Source organism: Mus pahari, chromosome 20, assembly GCF_900095145.1.
Source record: "Mus pahari chromosome 20, PAHARI_EIJ_v1.1, whole genome shotgun sequence".
In the NCBI taxonomy this organism is placed as follows: Eukaryota; Metazoa; Chordata; class Mammalia; order Rodentia; family Muridae; genus Mus; species Mus pahari.
In genome coordinates this window covers 26,938,127-26,946,267 of record NC_034609.1, presented here as the reverse complement: position 1 = coordinate 26,946,267, position 8,141 = coordinate 26,938,127, and positions in this window count along the sequence as shown.

Below are 8,141 nucleotides of genomic sequence, written 5' to 3'. Positions count from 1 at the left end.
TCATTCATATATATATTTTTAAAGATAGTTTAGGTCCTGCACTGGCTGGATGTGTGTGTCACACTGACACAAGCTGGAGTTATCACAGAGAAAGGAGCTTCCCTGGGGAAATGCCTCCCTGAGATCCAGCTGTAAGGCATTTTTTTTTCAATTAGTGATCAAGGGGAGATGCCCATTGTGGGTGGTACCATCCCTAGGTTGGTAGTCCTGGGTTCTATAAGAAAGCCAGCTGAGCAAGCCAGGGGAAACAATCCCATAAGTAGCATTCCTCCATGGCTTCTGCACCAGCCCCTGCCTCCACATTCCTGCCCTGTGTGAGTCCCTGTCCTGACTTCCTTTGGTGATGAACAGCAATATGGAAGTGTAAACTGAATAAACCCTTTCCCCCCTGCAACTTGCTTCTTGGTTATGATGTTTTATGTAGGACCTGACTAAGACAGGTCCTCTGGAACTTTTAACCAATAGCAAGTCCATATCGATTTAGTGGCTCCAGAAAATGGCCTTTTATTATTCTCATGAAGAAACTGTTCATTTGGGTGGTTCTTTTGGAGTGGGACAGATCAATTGACCCGAACAGGTCCACTCATATATCTGTCATCAGCTGGCTTGTTGGCTGGTGACTAGTTGATCAGGGAGACCCACTGCCATGTCTTACATCTGTCTGAATACGAATTGGGATGCTGTTTTGGTTTGATTATAAAATGTCAAGTCGAAGCTCATATATTTAAGCACTTGGTTTTCAGACAGTGGTTCTCTGCCTTGGGCGGTTGTGCATCTTCTGGGGAAGGAGTCATTGCTTGTAGAGGTGGGTCACTAGAAGGGGGCATTGTGAATGCTTGTGTGTGTTATATTCATGACTGTATGCAGGTGGTAATGCACGTATATGTATATGCATATGTATATGTATATGTATACGTGTACATGTATGTGTCTGGAAGGGCCAGAGCTTGATATCAGGTGTCTTCTTTAACCTCTCTTCACCTTATGTTTTGAGACAAGGTAAGATTCTAGGGTTATAGCAAGGCCTTGCTTCTGGTCCACACCCTCTGTTTCCCAATGTGAGGAAGTTACAAACTCCTGCACTACTCAGTGAGCCACATCAGCCTCTACACAATGATGGAGTTCTCCTTTGTCAAGTTGTGCTTGTCACGAGCTTGATCAGATCAAGGAGAAAAGATAACTGATACAGATGCTCTGTCCTGTGGTGATGCTCCAGCACACTAGCCTAGATAGATTTTTGTAGTTGTCTCTGTTGATTTTTTAGCAGAGTTGGTTGAGGTTGAGAGTTTTACTTTAGACATTTTTTTTAAAGTTGGAATTAGGAGTCCAGCATTCAGTGGGGAATCATCTGTAAAGATATATTTAAAACTATGAAACTATTGATCCTAGAATGTGATTATGTATAGAAAAGGAAGTCTCAGAAATGGGTCGAAGTTTAAATTCTGGAAACTCTCTCTCTCTCTCTCTCTCTCTCTCCTCTCTATATGAATGTATGAAGGAATGGAGGTAAGAATCAGCTAATGACCAAGGAAAAATCAATGCTAGATTTGAGTGGTTGACAGAAATATCTGTGTTTTCACTCATTATTGTAGATGAAACTTCCCAAAGCCAGATTTTCTAAGATGCACCGATATCTCCACTTTCTACCTCCCCAAAGACTTTCTTCTAAATATTAATTTCTATAGTGTCATTAACTGTGCCTCATAGAGGTGGTTAACTGTGTTGTATTATACCAGTCCAGCAGTGAAAAAGCAGGATCGGAGAGCTGACTCTAGTGTTTAGTTATCAGGTGCCCCGACAAAAAAATTCTTATGAATTACAAAGATTTTTCATCAATATATTATTTTTAAAGTTTTAAACAAGAAATAAGTAGGAAATAAACACACAGTGAAGATCCAAACACCTATAAGCGAGATTCTGAAATTCAGCTTTTACTTGATTTTATGTATATGTATTTTGATGTCATATATATGAGATAGAAATACATATCTATCATCTATCTGTCTAATAAGTATAAACTTGTGCTGATTTAACAATTAATTTTATTCTCTTTTAATGGAAAAGAATAGAATAATGGAACAGAATTGAAAATGGAAGGAATTACATAGTTAAGTACTATAAGGTATGACAGTGTATAGTGTGTGTGTGTGTGTGTGTGTGTGTGAGAGAGAGAGAGAGAGAGAGAGAGAGAGAGAGAGAGAGAGAGAGAATGATAATAGCATGATTGTATGGTTGATGGGAATGATTAAATAGTAAAGGTGATATTAATGATAGTAGACAATTTAATATTTGAATACATGTATTTTGTAGGTAGAAAAACATGTGAATATATTGTTTAGCCACAGAGAAGCCAGCTTGGATAATACATATACAGAGGGCAGAAACTACAAGGTCTGATGCATAACAGTATCTGTTACAAGGTCTTTGACACTCAGAGTTCAAGACTGCATCTATTGCCATGAGGTCCAGAACTTCTACATTTGCTCTGGACCTGACTTCTATTTCCAGGGTTTTTTTTTTTTTTGTGGTCATGTTTCTGTGAAACTCTGGGAGAGTCTCATAACCAACTTCCTAGGTCTTCTGGGAGCTCAGCTGCAAACTGTGCATAATGATGAACATTATAATTATAGGGAGCTTGGGAAATTATTCACTGAGGGTGTAGGCTTTGTTGTGAATTTTTTATTATTATTATCTGCATTTTCCCAGATGAATAACAGGCTGTAACAACTCTGTCTCCTGACATGTCTAATATCTTTTCTCCATCCGGAGACACTGGATGAAGAACTTAGGACTTCACAGGCTTTGTCAGTCTCCATGTGTTCCTTTAATATTTAGCAGTAGGCATGAATGCATCCTTCTAAACTTCCGGAATTCAATTTCTTTTATCTTTTCTTTCTGGTGTTAAAGTGTGAACTCTACCTTTGAACTACATGCTTTGTCCACATTTACCTTTTGGTTTTTAGATGAGGTCTAAATTTTGTAGACTGGTCATGAACTGTAAATTAGATAGGACTTGGACTCTCATTCTTTCTATATCAGCCTCCTGTATTAGAATCTTAATTCTGCCATAAGAATGTGTTAGGAGTTGGTTCTATTGGAAGATGTTATAGTCATGAGGGTGGAGCCCTCGGGAATAGGTTAATACTTTCCTCATAGAAATGCACCAACAATTACAGATCTTTACTCTTCTCTCCACTGTGTGAGTTTGTGTGTGTGTGTGTGTGTGTGTGTGTGTGTGTGTGTGCTTGCTTGTCCTTCAGACTTCCACCATATAATGGAGTGACCTGAAGTTCTCCTTAGATATAGTCTTCCAAACTTGAACTTTCCAGTTTCCAGAACCAAGAACCTGCAAAAGTTTCTTTATTTCATTCATATTCCACTCTCAAGTATTCTGTTATAGCAGCCAAAGTGCATTGAGGAAGCTGTTGGGCTATACTGCCGGGTAAGGAACGTAAAAGGTATTATAGAACAGTTGAGCCCACTCCTTGTACCCATGAATGATGCTTTTGGACAGCAACTGTCTTTCAATCCTTGTCTTTCTTCCTCTTGACTACAGAACACCATCTAAGGCTTATAACTCATTATTGAATGTGTTTAGTTCCTGTTAATTCTAGCCTACGCTGACTTTCGATACCAACATCTCTTTGTTCCTTTTTAGAGCATTCCACACCTCCTTCTAGTACTGGGAGTTATTTATGTCTTCAGAGAATATTGGTGGCTGACCTGCCACTAGTAACCACACATAGCAAAGAAAGACTGAAAAAAAAAAAAAACCCAGCTATATTTAGTGGCACCTAATTAGAATTCACTATCTTCAATTCGTTTTCCTTTCTTTAGGATGAGGAAGGAGATGAAACCTTTTAAGATGAAACCCTAACCTCTCTATATGCTTGCATTTATTTAGATGGAGGGACTGGAGGACTTAGAATCAGATAGATTGGATGGAACTGCATTGCTGTGAGGTTCCACACTACTCAGCCACCTTTACACTCAAGATAATGTTATCTCTACCAGGCTGCTGGGGACTTGGAGATCATGCCTGCAGATAACCTTAGGACTATGCCTAGAATAACATTCATGAGACATTAATGCAGATCGGTGAATGAGAACAATGAAATTAAACAAACAAGAATAGTGGGTACCATATGATTCCTATGTTCTAGACTTGGGGTTCTGAGCACCTCATACATTAATCAATGCAGATGAAGACTAAAATCCATTCTGTAAAAGGTTAGTTCCAGTAATGACAAATACCCAATCAAACTAGGTCTGTAATCTCTGATTCAGTAATATAGTTAGAAGAATGGCTTCCAGTTCATTTCAAAATCATGATTTGCTGTTCACTTGGTTTTGACTATTATTTTACTTAGAATTTTTCTTTTCTATGTTAAAGACTTATTTATGTTATTTATATGAGTACACTGTAGCTGTCTTCAGACACAACAGAAGAGGGCATCGAATCCTCTTACAGATGGTTATGAGCCAGCATGTGGTTGCTGGGAATTGAACTCAGGACCTCTGGAAGAGCAGTCGTGCTCTTAACCATGGAGCCATCTCTCCAGCCCCTCGACTATTATTTTAATTTTCCCAATTTATGGAGTGCTATAAGGTAATTTCACATGTATACAATGTGTAGTATCTAAGCAATGAGGACCTGATAGCAATGATAGAAACTGCTTAATGGGCAGAGACTCCAGAACAGCAGTGCCAAGAGTGCCCTTGCTGGGATAAACATGGCCAAAAAGGAGCTCTGCTTACTGTTTTCCCATTGTCTTCTAAATGAGCATCTCTGCCTAAAGGCACAAAGGACCACATGCCTCAATGGGACGAGACCACTGGACTCCTGGTCAACTGGACAGACCAACTCATCTCCTTCCCCATACTTTACCCTAGTTTCTGACGTTTAAAAAGACTCAATCCAGCTGTTGTACATTGTTTTATTTCCTACCCCCCAATAAAAGACTTCTTTCTAAGACTCACTCTCTGGAACCCATGAATTTAATTCTGTGAGTTTGCAAGACAAGAACCTTCAAGCCACCAGCACAGGGTGGCTTGAGTTTCCCAAAGCCTAACTCTCCAAAACGATTCTTATTCTCAAAGACATCTCAATATTCCTATATTGATAGTTAATATCACCAAGTCCTTAAACATTTAAAAATGAGTTTATGAACATGTGATAATTATATACATTTATGAGATTCACATTTGTGATATTTTAATACACATAAATCATTTAGAAATTATTGAATGATCTCCTAGTAGGCTTGTCAAAACAAAATATAGGAAACCCAATTAAGTTTGAATTTCAGATACATATAACATAATTTTGGTAGAAGTATGACCTGTGAAATATTTCAGAAAAACTTTCTGAGATTCAAATTTAACTGGAAGTTATGTGTTTTTACTTGGTAAATCTTTTAAGCTTAGCCTAGAGGAAATACAATACTCCCTGTGTATTGTGTATGCTTCTGTGTCAATGGTAACAAAATCCTGATCTTAATATTTGAAATGGGTGTGCATGACTAAAGGTCACAGTGACCTCCTTAGAGGCTGCATGTCCAAAGCTCTGACATTTACTTCAGGGTTGGATATCGCCTATATGTAACCTCTGTCCCTCTTTTGAGTCATATCCTCCACTCACAATCTTATGGCTTCATTAGACTTCAGTGAGGTTTACTATCTTCTGGATTATTTGAGGTCCACTGGAAAACTACAAGTAATGTTAGATTCACTCTTCTTCCCATCTCTCTGGCAGAGGATCTGTAACATAGTAGATGGCCAATTTGTCCTCCTAGCTAAAGACCATCACTGTAATTTCTTGTGTATTTGTCATATTCTTCATGCCAGTTCTTCAATTACTCAATAAAATTTTATTGACCACCTACTAAGCACCCTGCCTTCTTCCAGGCTGTGAGATACAGTTTCTGACATTGAATGGTAGAAGGAGTAACTAAGAATACATTATTCCCTAGTTGTGGGATATTGATGAAGACAGGGGTTTATTATTCTGTGCTTCAATTTATCCATCCACAAGAGATAATTGCACCTCCCTCAAAAAATTTACATCAAAAACAAAGATGTATATCTCTTTATGTCCATGACTTCAGATGTCTATTTTTCTGTATCTATAGTACATATGTGGCATATGTGAGTATTTGTGTCAACTGGTAAGCATTAGATTTACTAGATAACTAGTAATTCTTTTCCTTTTGCAATGGCTAGTTTTATATGAGCTTGACACACACTAGAGTCATTTTGAAAAGGGGACCCTCAGTTTAGAAAATGCCTCCACCAGACTGGTCTGGGGGCAAGTGTGTGGGGCATTTTCTTGACTGTTGATAGATGTGAGGGACTCAACCCACTATGGGTGGTGTCATCCTTTAGGCAGGCAGGTGATCCTGGCTGTTATGAGAGAGCAGGTTGAGCAAGCCATGAGGAGCAAGTCAGTAAACCTCACTCCTCCATGGCCTCTGCATCAATTCCTTCCTCCAGGTTCCCACCTTGAGTTCCTGCCATGATTTCCATGGATGATGGACTCCAAAATGTAAGAGGAAATAAACCTCTCATTCCTCAAGGTTGCTTTTGGTCATGGTGTTTTATCATAGCAATAGAAACCCTAACTAAGACACCCTTTTATTGTATTAGAAAGCTGTGGCTGTGTGAACTTTGTTTTCATTTTTCTCTGTTTTCTTAAAGAAGCCTTGACCAGGGAGGCTTGTGAAAGCACATGGAATGTATTTACTTATTTTTAGGATAAACTTTGCAGAATGCATGCCCTTGACAACTGAGGGGCTTGATCATAGACTCGGGCAAATATTGTCACTACTGGCTTTCAGAAGGTATCTGAAAATAGAGTGATAATGATCTAATAAAATCTCTCCACCTTTCCCTTGGAGTTCCCACAGTTTCAGACAGCCTTGGGGAGGGGTGGCAATGAAATCTTGCAGATGAATCTTGTTTATCATGGGACACATGATGTGCAAGTCTGGAGTCAATTAAAACCCCGAGACTGAATGTCAAGAACCAGGGAATTTGTACCAATATTAGACTCCTTGCTCCTTGGGAGGGTGGTTTTGACACTTTGAAGGATCTCTAGGGAGTTAATAATAACATCTTCTAACACATTGCTTTTGTATTTTGAGCTCATTGCTTTTTTTAAGGAGTTCAAAGTCATTCCCCAGCTATATGCCTTCAGGATGAGACTAGGTATGAAATGCAAACCCCAGGGTAAAATAATGGTTTGGTTGAGAATATAAATAGTCTAAGATCAGCGAATGCCAAAAGTAAAGTCATGCTAGCTCTTGTGTGTATGTGTGTGTGTGTGTGTGTGTGTGTGTGTGTGCGCACGTGTACATGTGCGCATGTGCGCGCACTGCATGCCCTTGGGAAGTGATATGCAACACCCATGAAGTATGTGCAACACAGACACTTTCGAATTGCCATGGGAACATGATCTCTTCATTCCACTTGGTTGTATTGATGCCCAACTCACTTGATCCCATGCAGAGTATCACATTCTTCATAAGGAATTAAGATCTGCAGCTGTAGAACTTACATTCCCAAAAACGTCCTTATTTCTCAGGCCCCCATGCAAATAACTAAGGCACACTGGCTCCCGAACCATGACTGAGGAAGACTCTAAAAATTCACCCTAGAAGAACACAGGTGGAAATCAGCCTAGATCTGCAGCTTCCTTGCCTTCCTGTGCTCCACCTGAGGAGGGTCCAAGATCACCAACTTCTCAGGTATTTTGCAGACTTCTGTAAGAAGACCTTGATTTGAAATATTGGATGCATTTGTTTCAGCCTTACTCCATCTAAATGACAGTTCAGTTTCGTATGGCTTTTTTGTTTAAACAAGAATGTCTTTTAGAGCTCCAGTTCGGAGCCTTTAATTCCAGCTGGAATAACTATAGGCCCAAGGCATTAAAAATGAGACGCTTGAAACAAGAAGAGGTGACATGGGATCTGAACAGCAGACTGAGCCCGCTCAAACAGAAGACAGTGGGACACTGCATAGGACTGGAGAATCTAATAATACCAGATATACCTTAGATATCAATCAGAATCCGTGACCACATCGCTAAATACGGAACACTCTGTGGTGACATTATTAAAGGAAATTCTAGAAGCTTTTGGAAT